A 19,343-nucleotide genomic window follows, 5' to 3' on the forward strand; every position below is an offset into this window, starting at 1 on the left:
AGCATTTTTCAAAACATCTTCTTTTGTGTTCAACAGAAGAAAGAAACTCAGGGGTTTGAACAAGCGAAGGGTGAGTAATTGATAGCAGAAATTTTTATTTATTTATTTTTTTTCTGGGTGAGCTACCCCGTTAATATCTTTATATCGACGTCAAATCAACATCAGTAGCAAAACATGCTGGCTTTAAGGATTGGTTTGTGCTTGAGCTGTTTATGTTTACTCCAACAAAGCAAAACTGGTTTATGGATTTCCATGACCATTATTACATGGCTTATTAAGCATACTCGAGTTTGAAACATACTTGTAAATGTGCTCAGTGAATGAAAGTTATCCAGAGAGAGATTTGCCCGGTTGTGTTTGGAGTTGGCTTCAGATCCACCTGTACTCTTCTTGCTCTGGTAATCTTGCTCCGTAAAGGTCACATTCCTGCCATGAGCCATCTCTACTGCTTTCATCATGTAACCCACACTGAGGACTATTTACAAGCCTTCTTTTGATGATCAAAACATTGAGGATAAGATCTGAGACACGGCGAGGGCAGGAAGAGGATAAAGAGGGAATTTAGGAACTCTGACAGAGAGAGATTGATTGATAATGGCATAAGACAGAAAGTGTTGTACATGTTGACAGTGCACGTGCCATGACAGACTGGTTTTGTTTTTACTTTTGCTTTACTTATTTATTTAGTTGTTTGTTTTTGAGAATTTTTTTATATATTGTATTTTAATAGACATTTTACCCTAGGTGTGTGCTTTTGTCATTTTTAATATTTACTTGGGTCTATTTATTTATTTATTTATTTATTTATTTATTTATTGTTCTTTTATATATAATATATAATATATTAAATGTTTTTTTGTTTGTTTGTTTATTTTAAAATTAAATTAAATTAAAATTGTCATATTTTAAAACAAGCAGAAATATCAAATAACCTGTATTTTACAATAAATACTTAACAATGCATATTGTGTCAAGGCAACCTTACAGGAATGAACATGCTAATTAAATCAGGTACACAGTTTTATGACTAACTACTTTTAGTTCTGCAGAATGCTGGTTTGGTTCAATGATAATTCAGTTTAGTATAGAATGAACTTTATTGGTGAAAGATATGATTGACTGCAGAGTTGCTCTACTGACCCCATAAGAAAGCTAAGAGTGATAGTGGCAGTGATCAGTTCTTATCTGGCCAAAATCCCGTATATAAAAATCATGCATCCCTTTTTTGTCTTGCAATTTTCCTAAGACACAAAGATTATGCCTTTTTTGATTTCATGTTGATATTATCATTAAATTCAGCTCACACATTGTGTTACACTACAGGCAGTAATTGTGTCCGTTAATAAATCTACTTCTTACATCTTCTAGATGTGAAAACTTGATGTAAACTGATCTGGTCATGTGACATTTGTGGCCCTGGATGACAAACCAGTTGCTCAGGTAAATTTTTGGCGATAACCATAAATGCATTGCATAGGTCAAAATTACTTATTTTCTTTTATTGCAAAAACGATTATATCATTAAGTAAAGATTGTCTCATACATTGTATTTAATACTGTAAATACAGTTGAAGTCAGCATTATCAGCCCCCCATTGATTTTTTTCTTTTTTAAATATTTCCCAAATGATGTTTAATAGGGCAAGGAAATTTTTACAGCATGTCCGATAATATTTTTTCTTCTGGTGAAAAAGTCTTTTTTGTTTTATTTTGGTAAGAATAAAAGCAGTTTTTATTTTTTTAGACATAATTTTAAGGACAAAATTATTAGCCTCTTTAAGCGAAATGCTTTTTCGACAGTCTACAGAACAAATCATTCTTAAACAATAACTTGCCTAATTACACTAACCTGCCTAGTTACCCTAATTAACCTAGTTACGCCTTTAAATGTCACTTTAAGCTGTATAGAAGTGTCTTGAAAAATAACTAGTAAAATATTATGCACTATTATCATGGCAAAGATAAAATACTTCATTTATTAGAAATGAGTTATTAAAAATATTATGTTTGCAATTGTGTTGAAAAAAATCTCTGAAAAAAAAGACATAACTTTTGTGGCCCATATTTACAAATTTTACATTTGAATTAAACCATATATTAATTCAAAATAATGTTCACATTTAAATGTGCCCAAAACTAACAACATTTTTGAGCTTCCAGTAAGAAGACAAAATACACAGGATTACCTGTAAATGCGTTAACTATCAAGTAAGCTGCCTTGGCTGAAAAAAACCTGAAAGGACCTTTAGTCTGATTGTGTCTGATTCTTTTGCTGTTGTTTGTTTGGTACACATCCTCTTACTACGCACACCACCAGCAAACATGGACCATTACATTTTGGCCCTGAACTTGCCTGAATGGTGCAGGGAGCACCTGTGCAGGTTGTGACAGATTATACAGTGAAAGCAGCCGCCTGTGCGTCAACGACAGCAGTTTTGATTAAGTGTTAAATGATGAAGTGTCCATACCGGCGTGAGAGAGACGGGTTACCTGTCATCCCCCAGCCCTCCTTTCTCTCTCTCTCTCTCTCTCTCTCTCTCTCTCTTTCTTTCGCCCCTACAGTCATTTACTCAAGCCCTCTTCCTCAGCAGTGCTGGCAGAAGGCCCTCTGACAAGCTGATTCATGTTCTCTTTGGCACAGGCCTCTCAAAACAATTTAAGAATGAAATATTGTCTTCCCCCTCTCTCTAATGTATGACACTTCCACTTCTGTTCCCCGCTGCCTCCTCCATCACATCTGACCTGTAGGGTTTGCTCAGACTGAAGGGTCCTGTGAGGTGACCCAAGGCCCGCAGGAGCATTTGTGTAAGCTATTAAAAGTGAAGTGAGACACAGAGGGAGCTGAACCGAAACCTCTGACCTCACAACTGGGACGTGGGGGAATCTCTTCCGATATCTACTTTCATAAGTCATGAAACTGCGGACAAGCACAGGTTCAGAAAAAAGTTTGTGCCACAAGCAAGAGTGGCATGTAAATGGAATTAATTTTACTTGCGTTAGTTAAAAAAAAATATGTATACATTGCAGTTTATTGGTACAATACAGTGTTTTTGGATTATAGCTTACTATAGTAAAGTGCAGGAATTAAACTGTTGCAATGATTCTGTAGTTAGGAACAACAAACATTGTAGCCTAATATAATTTATCCACTACTGTAACTTTCTACAATTAGGGTATACTATACAACAATACTCTAAACTTTACTGTAGTAAAAACTAAAGTTTACTGCAGTATTTATTATACAGGGTGGGCCACATCAAAAAGGAAGAGGGTCATTTGACACATCAAACTTATTGGGAATTACACAAGAAAAACAATGTTTTGCTTGGTTTTAACGTAACTTTATTATTTCATGAGTTATTTACAAGTTTCTGTCCTCTTATAAAATGTGTTCAACGTGCTGCCCATTGTGTTTGATTGTCAATGCAACCCTCTTCTCCCACTCTTAACACACTGATAGCAACACCCCAGGAGAAATGCCAGCACAGGCTTCCAGTGTCCGTAGTTTTAGGTGCTGCACATCTTTCAGTTGCTGCTCATTAAAACCATTGTTTTTCTTGTGAAATTGCCAATAAGTTTGATGTGTCAATTGTCCCTCTTCCGACTGAAAAAACAAAAGTTGGATCCAAGATGGCCAACTTCAAAATGGCCACCATGGTCACCACCCATCTTGAAAAGTTTGCCCCCTCACATATACAAATGTACGGAACCCCGGAAGGGACGTAGTGGAGGAGAAAAAAAATGCGTAGGTGAAAAAAAATAATGTGTGAAAGAAAAAAAATGGGTGGGAGGAAAATATATATTTCTAAGTTTTTTGCGTTCTCTCGCAAAGTTTTGCGTTCCCTCGCAAAGATGTTTTGCGTTCTCTCGCAAAACTGTTTCTCCACAAACACTTCCTGTTCACTGCACTCACGTAAACCCTCCCGTTTTTGCTGAAATTCTCCGATATTTTACCATTCTACCCCACTTTCTTTACATTACTGTGCGCTGATTGTCGCCTTTCACTTTGCAACCTCTGAACCAGTGAATGCATGTTTAAGCGCTGACTGACAGACGCGCTCCATACAATAAACTGATCCCAGATCAGCGTCTGTACGCGCCATTTAAAGGGACACTTCTGTTATCAAACAAGTGCGCAGCAAATGAATCTCGTGTTTTGTTTAGTTTGATAACAGAGGTGTCTCTGTAAGAATGCACAGATTTATGATGAAAGCAGTCTATTACTTTAGAAACTTCATATTATTCAGTGTATTTGTCTGTTTAAACATGCACCCGCTCCTCTGTAAATGGCATGTACAGACGCTGATCTGGGATCAGTTTATTGTACGAAGCGCGTCTGTCAGTCAGCGCTTATACATGCATTCACTGGTTCATAGGTAGCATACGCACAGTAATGTAAAGAAAGTGGGGTAGAATGGTAAAATACGGGAGAATTTCGGCAAAAACGGGAGGGTTTACGTGAGTGCAGTGAACAGGAAGTGTTTGTGGAGAAACAGTTTTGCGAGAGAACGCAAAACATCTTTGCGAGGGAACGCAAAACATCTTTGCGAGATAACGCAAAACATCTTTGCGAGGGAACGCAAAACTTTGCGAGAGAACGCAAAAAACGTAGAAATATATATTTTCCTCCCACCCATTTTTTTTCTTTCACCCATTATTTTTTTTTTCACCCACCCATTTTTTTCTCCTCCACTACGTCCCTTCCGGGGTTCCGTACTAATGTGCCACAAACAGGAGGTTAATATCACAAACTATTTCCATTTTATTAAGGTGTATCCACATAAATGGCCCACCCTGTAGTTTTAAGTTCACTAAAGTAAATACTGCAGTATGCAAAAAAGTTGTATGCTAAAATATGTATACAGTATAATACACTTTACTCTAGTGTATGTGGTTCAAAAACACTAAAGTATTTACTACAGAATATACCTATAGGTGAACTGACTAAGCTAAATTTGCCCTAGTATATTTGTGTGAATGCAAAAGTGTATGGGTGTTTCCCAGTGTTGGGTTGCGGCTGAAATGGCACCAGCTGTGTAAGCTTTGCAGCTTATTCCGCTATGGCAACCCCTGATTAATAAAGGGACTCAATAAATAAAGTAAAAAAAAATAAATAAATAAAATAAATAAATAAATAAATAAATAAATAAATAAATAAATAAATAAATAAATAAATAAATAAATTAATAAATTAAATAAATGCTGTGTGGTAATTAATTAACATTTAGTTATATGAATAAAATAATAATATACAGTATGTTAATACTTTTTTTTTCTTTTCTAACATCTTGCAAGCTGTATCTAAGCTGTATCTAAAACAGTAAATTTAATAATAATAATAATAATAATAATAATAATAATAATAATAATAACAATAGTAATAATACTCATTAATGTTTAATACTTAATACTTTAATACTTAATTAATAGTATTATTATTATTATTATTATTATTATTATTATTATTATTATTTTTGTTGTTGTTGTTGTTGTTGTTGTTGTTGTATACAAAACAGTACATTTAATGATAATAATAATAATAATAATAATAATAATAATAATAATAATAATAATAATACTATTCATTCAATCATTTTTATTTTCAACTTAATCCCTTTATTAATCTTGGGTCGCCACAGCAGAATGAACCACCAACTTATCCAGCATATCTTTTACGCAGTGGATGCACTTCGCAACCCAGTACTGGGAAAAGTATTATTATTATTATTATTATTATTATTATTATTATTATTATTATTATTATTATTATTATTATCATTATTATTACTTTTATCATTATTATTACTTTTATTATTATTATTATTATTTTATTATTATTAATTAAGTAATTAAAAATGACTTGAAGGAAAAGTTCAAATGAAAGTTAAAATGTGTAGACAATCTAAGAAGTAATTAATTTAACCATTAATTGTTGAGGTCCAGAAAACCAAGTGCTTAAACTTGTAAAACAAAAAGGCAGGAAATAAAGAACCCTAAACTCAAACCAAGAACTTTTTCAAGCATATTTTTTAATTCGTTGTTGTTGTTGAGACAATACAGTTCTAAGTATAACTTTTATGTGTAAAGAACATTTAAAGAACCATATTTTTTAGGGTTTTTTCTTTTTTCTGGAGAGAATACGTGGAAAATCATTAAATAGGCAATTATGTAGGTGAAGCAAAAAAATACAATCAATGAAGATTTGATCTCGGAAGTTTATAAAACAAATGTTTCTTTCAAAGGAGTGTAACTGAGGCCCAATTACCAACATTAAATCTTCTAATACAGTTCACTTAGACGCACGGTAAATTTACAACTAGTTAATGTGAAGACAATTTTAAGATCATAAATATAATTGAGGAATCGTTTTGCACATTGACATCAAAAGGCTAAGCTGTCATTAAGAGCTCAATACTGACAGTTAATAAAGACTCTGGGGGTCTCATTTGAGCCCACATTCTGATAAACTAGATCAATCCCACAAAGATATGCTGCTCAGACTGTGAAATAAGTTTCAATCACAGTAATCAAAAAGATCTTTTATTACAGAAATGCATCTTGACATTAATGCATATCACAATTTCACTAGCAGTCCTATGATCTGGTCGCACAGACTGCTTTCTCCCCATTGTATAATTTTCTGTCATTTCATATTCCATTTTGTTCAAAGCACGCAGAAATTATTTTGCAGATGTCTCTTTGTGGTAAATGGGAGATCAAAGTCTCCAGTAGATTCTTACATTACGTAGGCGCACAACTCATGTGTGCCTTGAGAAATTTGGATGTGTACTTATGTCTACGTATGCATTTATGCCAATAAATGACTATGTGCATTGAAAAATGACAAATCTCATGCCTTCTTTATGATCATTTCCTTATATTAATTTCCATTACTCTCGCTCTGAGCATCTCTTCATTAATTTGAAGAGAAAAACAGCGTAAAATGAGAAAATTGTGATGACTTCTTGCTCACCCCAATAATACGAGCCCTCGGGCCCAGGAACTGTGGTGTGAACACAACTCAAATCTGCAGATTGCATTACCATCAAAGAATGTGATGACCTTTGCAGCAAAGTTTAAAACCCAATTTATTCCCTGTGCTATTCTAGCCATCCCTAACTCTACCTTTAGAAAGTGTGGCGTCATTTTACATCGCTGTTTAACATCGTCATTTCAGATTTGTTTGTTCAGAAACCTTTGAAGACACAGAGGCCTCACGTTCAAGGTTAAAACCAATATAAAGAAGAGCTGTTGCATGATGAGCAGTAGCTCTGACTGGGTCTGGAACTAACAAGACTAGATCATGACTGCAGTCCCCAGGAGAAGCTGCAGGTCTCTGGGGTAGTGCTGAGAAATGGAGCCCTGGAGTCATGGTGAGCGAGCTGGACTCTTTGAAGCTGGATTAGCTCAGGTGAATCAAAGGCAAATGTGCCTCCCTTCTGCCCACTTGAGCTCTAGTAGCTGGTAATTCATCTTCCTGTTTTTGACATTTGGCACTCCAAAAGTTTGGGTCAGGAGGGGAAGAGGCAGACGGTTTTCTGTACAGATGTCTTGGTGTGTGTTAAAGTGTACAGCAGAATGGCCTTTTCATCGTTTGTTCTCTCTCCTCTCAGTCTTCATGCTGCGGTGGCATTCTCTGTTTGCAGGGGGCAGAAATATTGACAATTATATTTTATTTTATCCTACACTTTCCTTCATTTGTTCGTGTGCTGATTTGTTTTTTACAGTTTGTACAATGCTGTAAATCCTATAAAGTGTTATAGCGAGAAACCTTTTTAATTTGTCTTAAATATATACCGTCTATGTATATACTCTTACCGGCCACTTTATTAGGTACACCTTTCTAGTACCATGTTGGACCCTCATTTCCAATTTTGGTGAGCCTGTGTGAATTGTAGCCTCGGTTTCCTGTTCATAGCTGACAAGAGTGGCACCCAGTGTGGTCTTTTGCTGCTGTAGCCCATTTGCCTTAAGGTTGGACGTGTTGTGCGTTCAGAGATGCTCTTCTGCATACCTCTGTTGTAATGGCTGGTTATTTGAGTTATTGTTGCCTTTCTATCAGCTCAAAACAGTCTGGCCATTCTCCTCTGACCCCTGGGATTAACAAAGAAGGCATTTGCACTCAAAGAACTGCCACTCACTGGATATTTTCTCTTTTTCAGACCGTTCTCTGCAAACCTTAGAGATGGTTGTGCGTGACAATCCCAGGAGATCAGTATTTTCTGAAATACTCAGAATACTAACAACCATGCCACATTCAGGGCTCTATTTTGATGATACAGGCATAAAGTCCAAAGTGAATCCACTTTTGCTATTTTGACGATGGTTAAATCGTCTAAATGGTTAAAGTGTTTTTTTTTATTATTATTTATTTATGTAAAGAATAATAATTTTTGTAATATTTTATTCCTGTAATTCTTTTTCATCATACGATATGAAGATATTTGTGTTTTGCTATACATCTTGTGTGTTTTAAGCAATGTTTAAGCGAGGCCCACAACTAATGCTCTCTGCGCTGGACCTCCTTAGACCTCCTCTCAGCTGGTCTATTGAACAGTCTATTTTAGCAGCAGATCTTGATCATGTTTACAAACCTAAATGCATTGAGTTGCTGCAATGTGATTGGCTGATAAGAAACTTGTTTTACCGAGCAAGTGGACATGTGTACCTAATAAAGTGGTGAGTTAATGTATATGTGTGTGTGTGTATGTGTGTGTATATAAAAATTTTCAGTATACTTTACTGCTGTTTATTACACTTTGATGTTACTTTCAAGATCAGATCAGATGATCCATGTGACAACAAGTCACATTTATTTTTCATGCTTGGAAATTTTTTCATCTTATTATTTTCATTAATTGATCATTATTCCTGTTGTGTAGATCATAACCGCTACTATGGAAACCCGCATGTAGGATGCAAAGGAATGAGAGTGAACAATGAGTACAGTGACCAATGACAAGCAGCAGAAGAATCATTGTAAATGAGGTATGTGCTCTTTTATACTTTTCTACAGCGCATGAATACACCAAACTGTAAAGAATCCAAACACTTTCTTCTGACTGGCTGTGATCATCCTGCATTTTTGGTTTTAGCATGATTTTTTTCCTAATAGGATTAATTTTATCACATTGTGCATATTAGGTTACCAAACCAACTGAAATATATTTTCATTATTGTTTCCATTACAATTGTAACGGAACAACTCTGGAATCTAGCAGTGTAGCAAAGTGAATACCGCAATTGATATAACAATATTGACCCTAATAACACATGGCATAGCCTGATAACCAAAAGCTTCATGGGAATTATCTATAATTGTTGATGCAACCATGTTCAGTACGTCAACATAATCACGACTTGAGGGGCATGTTCTGTTTTACAGTGCTTTGCGTTGGAATGCAGTCACAATATGGCCCCCAGGGAATGACAGTCACTTGATAATGCATTTTTGTCTAGAGCGGGACATTTTTCATGCACATGTTAAAAGCATCTTAGACGTTCACAAACTCTGATGGATTGGTAATGGAATGAAAAGGTGCGATGGTTCTTCATGATTCTCATCAGCTGGCGTAGGTTGTGTTCTCACCTACAGTGGAAGGTGGTGAATTTTCATTAGATGAGATCACAGATGAAGAGGCTCTCAAATGCATAGTTCATTTACACAGGCATCAGGCATTAGTCTCTAATGGAGTCCTGCAGTGTCAGGCAGTTTGCACACCCACAGACTGACATGCATATATATATATATATATATATATATATATATATATATATATATATATATATATATATATATATATATATATATATATATGCGCACACAGTAAGCCTTCAAAAATTATAAACAATTCAAGTTATATGCCATGCAACATTTTGAACATGTCTAATATGCCAGCTCTAATAGTGCAGACTTATTAAACAGTACAAGCCAGTCTATAGCTGCGTCTCAAATGGCACACTATACACTCATGCACTATGTACTTATGCACTTACACACTCAACAGTATACTATATGTATGTCGTTTCAAATGGAGCACTAATGTTTTTTTACTAAGCGGAAATTCAAATTGTTTCCCTGATGACGTTTGATGGTTGCCAAATCAGTGAAATAAATGACCAAACTATCAAATAATACCTGCCCAGAGTATAACCGCATTCACCACCAGGAGGCGCTATAATCACTTTTGTAGGAGAATTTTGCTTTAACCATCCAAAATAAATAAAGTTATCCAACATGTGCGCCCGATGGCCCCGCCCCTTCCACTATGTGAGCAAAGCTGCGTTCGTTGAGTGCATGAAGTGTCCATCATTACACACTTCTGTTTACCGCCTGAATAAGTGCATCCTCCGGGTAATTAAAGTGCACTTATTATTATTAGAGTTTTCAGAGTGAAAGGCACTACTTACACTCCTTATGCTACAAATGACGTAGAATAGTGCAGAAGTTTGCAATTTGATATGCAGCTAAAGTACTGGAACATGTTTCAGAACCATGGACAGCTCCTTCCATAGTAAACACTGCAATACTCAGACTTCAAGCTGATGCCTTAACGCACAATGAAATCTAAATGTACTCTTCTTATTTTAGATGTATACAGCAGTGCTTGTTATAAATAATGTATATGTACACTTCATTATTTTGTAACAAAGAATTTGCCCTCAGAATATTATATAATAACTATCTCTTGCCCCTTGAAATGATTTTTCTTCACTTCTGATCACATGGAATGCCTTTACAGAGGGGCTATCATGGTGTGACTTATTCAACGTAGGCTCATTCTGAAAACGTAGCCCTATACACTTGTCTGGAGATCACAATTTATGTAGCCAGAGGAACATACAGTATGGCTGCATTTTGTCTTTATAACAAACTTTCTGGGGCGGTATGAGTGCGTTTCATTTTGTGCTACTAACTGACTGCTAACCTCCATGTGGATGGCTTTTCCGCTGTTACCAATTTGTCTATGTCGGAATTAAGACGTAGAGCAGAGTGACCATGATGACTAGGTTCTACTCCAGTGAAGAACGGTTCCAGAAAAACAAAAACAAAAGCCAAAAAAATAAAACAAATAAGTAAATAACAGGGTGAGAATGGAGTAAAATCTAAAAATGTGGTAAAAATCAGGCTGCTGTGAGGGCTTTCTTTTTCTAGATTGCATTTCAAGTGGGTGGGCGCTGTTCAATCAGGGCTTTTTAAAACACTATTGGCTTGGTTTAGGGAATGTGGTGGGTTAGTGAATCGGTTAGGTGGTCAGTCAACAGTGGCCTGGTGGATTTACATGAGAAGAGTAGGCGCGGATGGCACTCGCAAGATGTATTTAGCGCTCTCCAGAAATGTATATATTGGGCTATGTAATCAGAATGAGCCTGACTTATTTCTACTCTGCCTTCACCCATTCGTCAATCTTCTTTCATTTTGTCAAAAACATCCTGTTTCCAACAATACAGTTGATTCCCAAAGGACAATATCATGCAGTTCATATCATGCTTTTTTTTTTTTTTTTTTTTCAAATTTCAGGACAGTTTGTACATCACATTAAAGAAAAAATGACAATCTAAACTTCCTTTTCATGGCAACTTTAACCAACTTTAACCAATTTTTTATCTTAGCTTCTATGGATTTATAGATTGTTGTTCTGTGAAATGTGGAGGTTGTGGTTAATGTCTGTACTAACATTATGCAACTACAGATTTGTTGGCTATCTATCTATTACACTAAAACTCCTGTTCCAGCACATGCCAGTGGGCTCCACTTTATTGAGTTCTGGTGACTGTGGTGGCCATTTGAGTGTAGTGAACTTATTGTCATGTTCAAGAAACCAATCTGAGGTGGTTTGAGCTTTTGTGACTTAGCACATGATGGGAATTCTGTGATTATTAAGGAGTTGATATGGTCAGCAACAATAGTTGGGAAGGTTGTGGCATTTAAATGATGAAGAAAATATTACCCACATCATTATACCACCACCAGTAGTCTAAACCAAGGGGTGACTCGTGACTGCCACTATCCTCAAAGATGGTTATTCATTTATGAACATTGTTTGCAGCAGGGTACACACACACACACACACACACACACACACACACACCAATATGCTTGCAAAAACAAGAGTTTATTGACAACACACAAAAAAAAAACAGTTTAACAACCGTATCATTTTCATAGTAGTTTATTCACTCAACACTAACCTGATATTTTCAGACCAGAGCAAGCTTAATTTTCACATTTTGTGCCACATTGTTTAAATAGCAAATCCATTTGCGCCACTTTGTGGACTCATGGGTATGCTAGTCTATAAAGGAGGTGTGTTAGGCGTATTGTTGGCGCATTGCTATTTGGAGTAACTAAAATCGACAACGCCATTGACCAGCAAAAATTCAACACAGAGCACGTAACTGATACCCCATGGAGGTCCAACTGCTCACACATCCCTTAATACACACAGGATGTACAGCAATACACAAATATCTTTACATATGAAAAAATTGAAGGATTAAAATGTTACAAAAGTTATTATTTTCCACATACTGTAAAAAAAAAAAAAAAAAAAAAAAAAAAAAAAAAACACTGCTTCCATGCCTTCTTCACCTCAGGGGGCTTTTTCAGTTCATTCATAATAATTTGGAATTGTAAAATGTTCCTATTATCAGCAGTATTATTTATTATATGCAAATTTATATTTTCTTAATAAAAACAAGTTTAGATTTGTCCAGCTGTTTGGTTTTGGAGATGTATACATCATCATGTGGGGCATAAGAACAGGATGTGTGTGTAACCTTTTTTTTTTGTTTTTGTTTTGACCACACTTCGTTATTATGTTCATTTATTTGTTTGCTGGAAATTAGAATTAAATTATTTGGAAATAGTTAAAAATAATCTTTGTGATTAACAAACAAAACACTATGGATGGATGTACACTAATGGATGTCTTCAGTGGAGTGCGTACAACACCGTTTCCCTATCCATAAATGTAAAGGAGTACATGAAAGGGTAAAAGTAAAGAGGAAATAAACAGGCTGAATGGAGAAGGCTTGTACTTTATCCTCATGAGATGGTCTGTTTAACTCTTTCCTCACTGGTGAAGTGTTCAGTTTTTCCTCTTACCATGTCTGCCATGTAAATAACAAATGCACCATGGTGTGACACAACTGACTCTTAAAGGGAATGGAAGATGATACTCTGATTGATTTAATACACGTTACGTTCAAAACACACTTATAACTCATTAAGAGAATAAGCTTAACTCTGTTAGACCATGCGCCAGGACAAACACTGTATTTTTTTGTTCTTAAAATGGCAAAAGTGCATTCGGACATGGCCTTAATGCTTTTGCACCATGCACTTTAGACTTTGCATCTAGATCGTTAAAATAGAGCCCAAAGAGTTTATCCAAAAAACAAAGATAATTTCAAGAATGTTGGAAACCTGTAACCATTAGTAAGCATAGTAGCAAAGGCAAGTACTATAAATACGAAGACTACTTCATACTCGTTTCCAACATTCTTCAATATATTTTCATTGTGTTCAACACAACCAAAATAATACTAATAATAAAAGACTCAAACTGCTTTGGAGCATGTCTAGGTTGAGTAAATGGCAGAATTGTTATTATCACTTTAATGTTGCTTTTCTATCTAGATTGAACCAGTCTGGCCATTCTTTTTTGAGCTCTGGCATTAACCAGGCACTTTTGTTATAAGTACTTAAATTTACATTAGTCACTTGATGTTCTCTTTAAATCGTAGAGATGATTGAGCATAAAAAACATAGTAGACCAGCCTTTTTGACACTAACAGACTTTTTTATCCATCCTGAGGGTCAGTTTTGAGTTTCACCACAATGTCATGACAACAAAATGCATGTACAGTATGAGTTGCTGCTGTGATTGAGTAATTAGTGCTAATTAGTTATTTGCTTTAACAAATAGTTGAATGAATGTATCTAATAAAGCAGACTGTGAACGTACATGTACTAGTGAAGCAGAGAGTAATATTTTGACTGCACATATGCACGTTGTTTACAGCCTTTTTTGTTGATTTGACGGTGAATAAATACCAGAAGCCATTTTCTCGATATTTTGAAGGATGTTGGAAAGCTGTAACCATCGATATCTATAGGAGCAAAGACAAATACTTTGAATATGAAGATGAATACTTGTTTCCAACATTCTTCAACGTATCTCCATTTGTGGAGCCAAAAAAACTCAAACTGCTTTGGAGCATGTCAAGGGTTGCAAATGACAAAACTGTCATCTTTGAGTGAACAAACTCATTAATGTTGCCTTTCTATCTATCTCGAACCAGTTTGACCATTGTCTTCTGAGCTCTGGTATCAACCAAGAATATGAGTACATTTACAATACTCACTTGATGTTCTCTTTAAATCTTAGGCAAGGCAAGGCAAGGCAAGGCAAGGCAAGTTTATTTATATAGCACATTTCATACACAGTGGCAATTCAAAGTGCTTTACATAAACAGGAATAAAAAAGACAAGTTTAGGAAAATAAAATGCAGACAATAAAAATGAATAAAAACAGATAAAAACAAATTAAAATGAGTTAAAATAGGTTATAAAAGAATGAAAAAGCAAACGAAAAACATAATAGTGCGATCTGTCGGACGCAGCACAGAGAAGATTGTGCATGTAAAACATAGTAGGCCAGCCTTTCTGACACTAACAAACATTTCCAGTAGAATCACCTTTCATACCCATTCTGATGGTCAGTTTAAGTTTCACCACAATGTCTTGACAACAAAATTCATATATGCATGTGTTGCTGCAATGTCATTGGGTAAATTAGTTATTTGCTTTAACAAATAGATGAATAGATGTATCTAATAAAGCAGCATGTGAATGTACATGTACAAGAGAAGCATAGAGCAATATTTTATCTTTACATGTGCAAGTTGTTTACAGCCCTTTGTGTTGATTCGACACCGAATGAATATCAGATGAAGCCATTTTCTGGAGTTCTGTTTACATTATGGCTTTGCGTAATGGCAAAGCAATTATAATGTGTAATTACTCAGCAATAGTTTCCTGTATTGTGAAAGTTTGCTCGCCCATTACCTTTTTACTGAACCATTCAGAATTGGTTTGATTTTCAATTTCAGATTGATTGCATTTCTCACACAGCAAATTGTACTCTGCCATTATCCTAATAATGGCTAATTGCATTTTAAATATGCGATAGATTATAAATTCATATAATGAGGTCTGGCAGTTCATTTGCGTCATAAATCTTTGTCAAGGTAATTTGTGTATGTAATAATACTTGAGCTTGTGGGCTACTAAATTAATTAAAATCGATTGGGCCAAAAACATAAATCAAGCTAATATATTTTCTAATTACAGGTTGTCACCTTTTGTGTTTCAGGTAGCTATTTGTCAAGTGGTTGTTAAAGTGGTTTGCGAGTGCGCGCATGTGTGTGTGTGTGTGTGTGTGTCTGCTCATATACTCAACAGGCTTTGAAAATTAATCAAAGGTAGCGACGTTCCCGCACTGTGCAGGCCGATTAGTGCTTCGAGTGTGTAAGCCTGCACACAAACAGGTACACCTTGCACTCAAATGGATATGACTATAAATTGATTTCCTACTGTTAATTGGTCCAAAATATAACAGGCCCGAGATGCACTTCCTCTAAAGATTGCGAGATCACTCATCCATTTACACTTCGGGCTGCTCCACTGACCTGCTGTAATGTACAGGATGTGCGTTCATCTGAGAGCACTAGGACTCGTTTGCTCCACCTAATCTGATTTGTGTAGCAGGATTGATTACAATGTAATGTCTGTTTCTCTGGGTTAATGTATTAATGTAGCCAGCTCTTTGACTGCCTCAGTTCCAGACAGACACTAGGGTATCGATTTATGCCTTTTCTTGTCTAATTACTGGGGCGGAGAGCTGTACGACAGGCTGTTGGGAAACCTTACCGAACTGCACTCAGCCGAGCTTGAAAATTACATCCATAAATGCAACTCTTTTCACTCAATTGTTTTCAGAGCACAAGCCGTGATGGCTTTGCAATAATGAGGTTATGGGCTTTAGCAACTCTGGGAGAAATTAAGAGCGATTTGTCTTTGGAAGGTTTCAACCTCTAATTGAGCTACGGAGACTTCAGGATGATTATGCAAGAACGACTGTAACATCATCGCTGCGTCTCCTTCCGTGATCATGCAAACGGAATTAGAGTTCGCTCTTTACCTTTTCTTGGCCTCGTTCGACGTAATAGCAGGAGATGGCAAGGTTTCAAATGAAGAGTTTATGTTTAGCAAGCGGAAGCCGAGGTACTGTATGAGAGATACTGTTTCCCAATATTGATCTCCGTGCTCTTATTCCAAACGGACCTAAGGGATCAGAACACACAGACAGCGTCATTAAACGACAGTGGGATTGCATAGGTCAAGCCTGTGTCTGTATGTGTGTGCTCACACTGGCGTATATCAAGGCGGATAATCCCTCATAAAGTACCTATCCAAACTTCAGATTGCCCTTCACATCTGACGGCTTCTGTTCTGTTCAGCAACTGTGTAGAAGAAAAAGTAACATAAGAGAGAACAAGTAAGAGGAAATGGAGAGAGAGGACTGGAAAAGAGAGAAACTCTCTGTAGAGAGAGAGAGAGAGGGGGGAAACAGAGAGTAACTCCCTGTCTGCAGTGCCATCTAGTGGCTATATAAATATCCAAAAGTGCACCACAGAGAAGGCTCTCTTGCTGTTCTTTACTCCAGCTGCATTGTTGAGGCTTGTTGTGTAACTTGTCGAACTTCTGCTCATTTTCTAGCCAATTTCCCCAATGCCATTCTGGGGACGGATTGGGCAAATCACAACAGACATGAAAGCCTCCCTTGTTGCCATCCCCATCCTTCTTCTCCGCAGGATTCCTGTGATTTCATCATCTACATGTTTTCACCAACCCTCCCGCATTCGGATTATGCCTCTTCCCATCGGGGGACACCCGAGAACTGCGAACACGGGTTGGGAGATAAAGGAGGAAATAGAGCGAGAACAGACAGGAGAGGCATGATTGCCTTGGGAACAACAGGAAAAAGCAGACGGTGGCATGGTGAGGAGGTGATAGTGTCCGATGGCCTCTTGGTACTCCTCAGATGCTGATAGACCCAGGAGCCGGTGGCAAGGCGTATGCGTGATGCGTGTCCCCTGGCATCGTCTCACGGTGGCCCTCTCTCTCTCTCTCTCGCTCTCTCCTTGGCAGCACCCAGAATCCTCCAGGATTAATCACACCCTGGTTGCATGGCATCTGTCGCCCCCAGCTTGGCCAACTGCACAGCATGACATGATTAAACGTCCCCAGGCATGGAGCTCGAGCGGCGGAGAGCGACTCTCCAGTCCAAGCAGCCTCAGATCGCTCACTCAGAGCTGGGATGGAGATGCTCTACGCCTACCAGCTCCCTGATATCCAACTTAAAAAGGAATGAGAGCGAGATCAAATCAGTGCACTGAATTTAGTGTTTGAACAACGGTTGTTTTTCTGTTCACGCTTTGTATCTTTTTTTCTTTTATTATTTAGACTTTGTTCTTTGGTTTTCCCTCTTGTCTTTGTCTTGTTTAATGAAGTCTTCCAATATAACGTAGACGCCTCTTTTGACTGTAGTACTTTTGATTCAGCTAAATAAAGTCTGAGATTCAGAAAGAGAATAAAAGCTGAACGACAGGGCAAGGTTATCTAACACCATCTTCTTGACCTTGGCTGGAAAATAGTGTTTCTTTTCTGCTTGATCTGGTCAAATATCTAAATCACGCAATTGTTTTGAATGCAACGACTTCAGTAAACTGACAGTTTGATTTGCTGTGTCTTCAGAAATGATGCTCTTTTGAGGACCTCATTGGAGACCTCATTGATATCTATAGTAGATCCATAGTTATCCATTTTTTTTTTGTGTGAAATTTCAATGTGAGAAGAATGTCTGAGAGCACTGTGCCACCAATAGGAAAACTACTTCATTCTCCTGCTTTATGGGTGCAGAACCAGAGCAGATATTAATAATTCAGCAAGTTTAAGTTCAGTTAAAATATGCATTCTAATTGGGCCTAAGTGTAGGCACTCGATACTAAGTAGGTCTGCTGCCATTTTTTTCCCCCTACCCTGACATATTTGATAAGCTTGATCCAGTTTTATCATGTTGAAAAATATATCTTAACTCTACTGGTGATTAAAAAAAAATCTGGCATCAACAATCTCAAGTGTTATTTGTTTAATGACACATTTAATTTGTGCATGATGCCAAAGGAAAAACATTAAATTAAATGGTAGACTAAGATGTTTGTGAGTAATTCAAAGGTGCCTATGTTTTTATTTATTTTTAGTTTTTCTGCTGCTCATCTTCATTGCATTGCAGCATGTGTTTGTTTTGAATATTTTTCATATGAAATGTGTAAGGGTCCATCTATTAGTCCTATGTTGGAACTAACAGCATAGTTGAAATATTGTTATTTGTTAAAATTTATTTTAATTAATTTCCAACTCCTAATTTTATCTGACTCCAATTTATAATAACTTAAATTTAGATTCATTAAATTCAAGCTGATCACCTAGGTTGTGATTTGGTCTAATTTAGATTGATTAACCTAATAAATCATCATTTTCAGTTGATAGTTCATCGTTTACACAAAGTTGCTTAGTCAGTATGCTGGCCAGTTACATCTGCTCACGGACACAACCTTGGCAGTTCTGGTTCTTAGATAGAGGATAAAACTGTAAACTAATTTCATTTAAGTATTATTAGGCCACCCCATGCTTGCTCATTCATAAAGAAAGTTTGATTTAGCCACTAGATTACATCATAAGTCAGTGATTGTCAGAAATGAACAGATCTCTAATACTGTGCCTATGCTCCATCCATTAGGCCTAAGTGTATAAGTAATCCTGGTCATAGGCTGCGGAAACATCAGCCTAAACAATCTACTAGATGCAAAGATTTCAGGAGATATTAGAGTTAAACAGAAATTTTACATTTATTTGTCAGGCAAAGATTTTCCATTCCAATTCACATAATTAAACAAAATAAGCCAATTCAGATTGTACAACATAAATTACTCAGATACATTTAGAAGTTAGATTTGACTGTGTAGAAGTATGTTGCAGCATATGAGCCTTGATGCAGAGCTCAGGGACACTGCAACATGGTATCCTGACTACAGAATCCCACAGACACTTCTGCACTTTTCCCCTAAATACTCAAATCACAATAAATTCAAGACAATAAAAGCTACACAAAGACCCGTACGTGGTTGTGAGTTGATGTGAAGACCATTTTCCCTAGATTGAAGCATCTGGAAAAGATCTTATCAAAGCCAAAACCCAAATTAACAGATATAAGG

General features: G+C 36.5%; 1 long non-coding RNA gene across 1 annotated transcript; it reads right to left on the reverse strand.

Moving 5' to 3' along the window:
* Positions 1-6,127: 6,127 nt before the first annotated feature.
* On the reverse strand, positions 6,128-16,626 carry LOC141377569 (uncharacterized). The gene is made up of 3 exons (XR_015507828.1): positions 16,436-16,626; positions 16,208-16,350; positions 6,128-7,635 (listed from the first exon to the last, which is right to left on the reverse strand). It is a non-coding gene; the product is annotated as an uncharacterized LOC141377569 (long non-coding RNA).
* Between the last annotated feature and the right edge of the window lie 2,717 nt (positions 16,627-19,343).

The sequence above is a fragment of the Danio rerio genome, chromosome 14 (assembly GCF_052040795.2).
Source record: "Danio rerio strain M-AB ecotype USA chromosome 14, GRCz13ab, whole genome shotgun sequence".
NCBI classification, from domain to species: domain Eukaryota; kingdom Metazoa; phylum Chordata; class Actinopteri; order Cypriniformes; family Danionidae; genus Danio; species Danio rerio.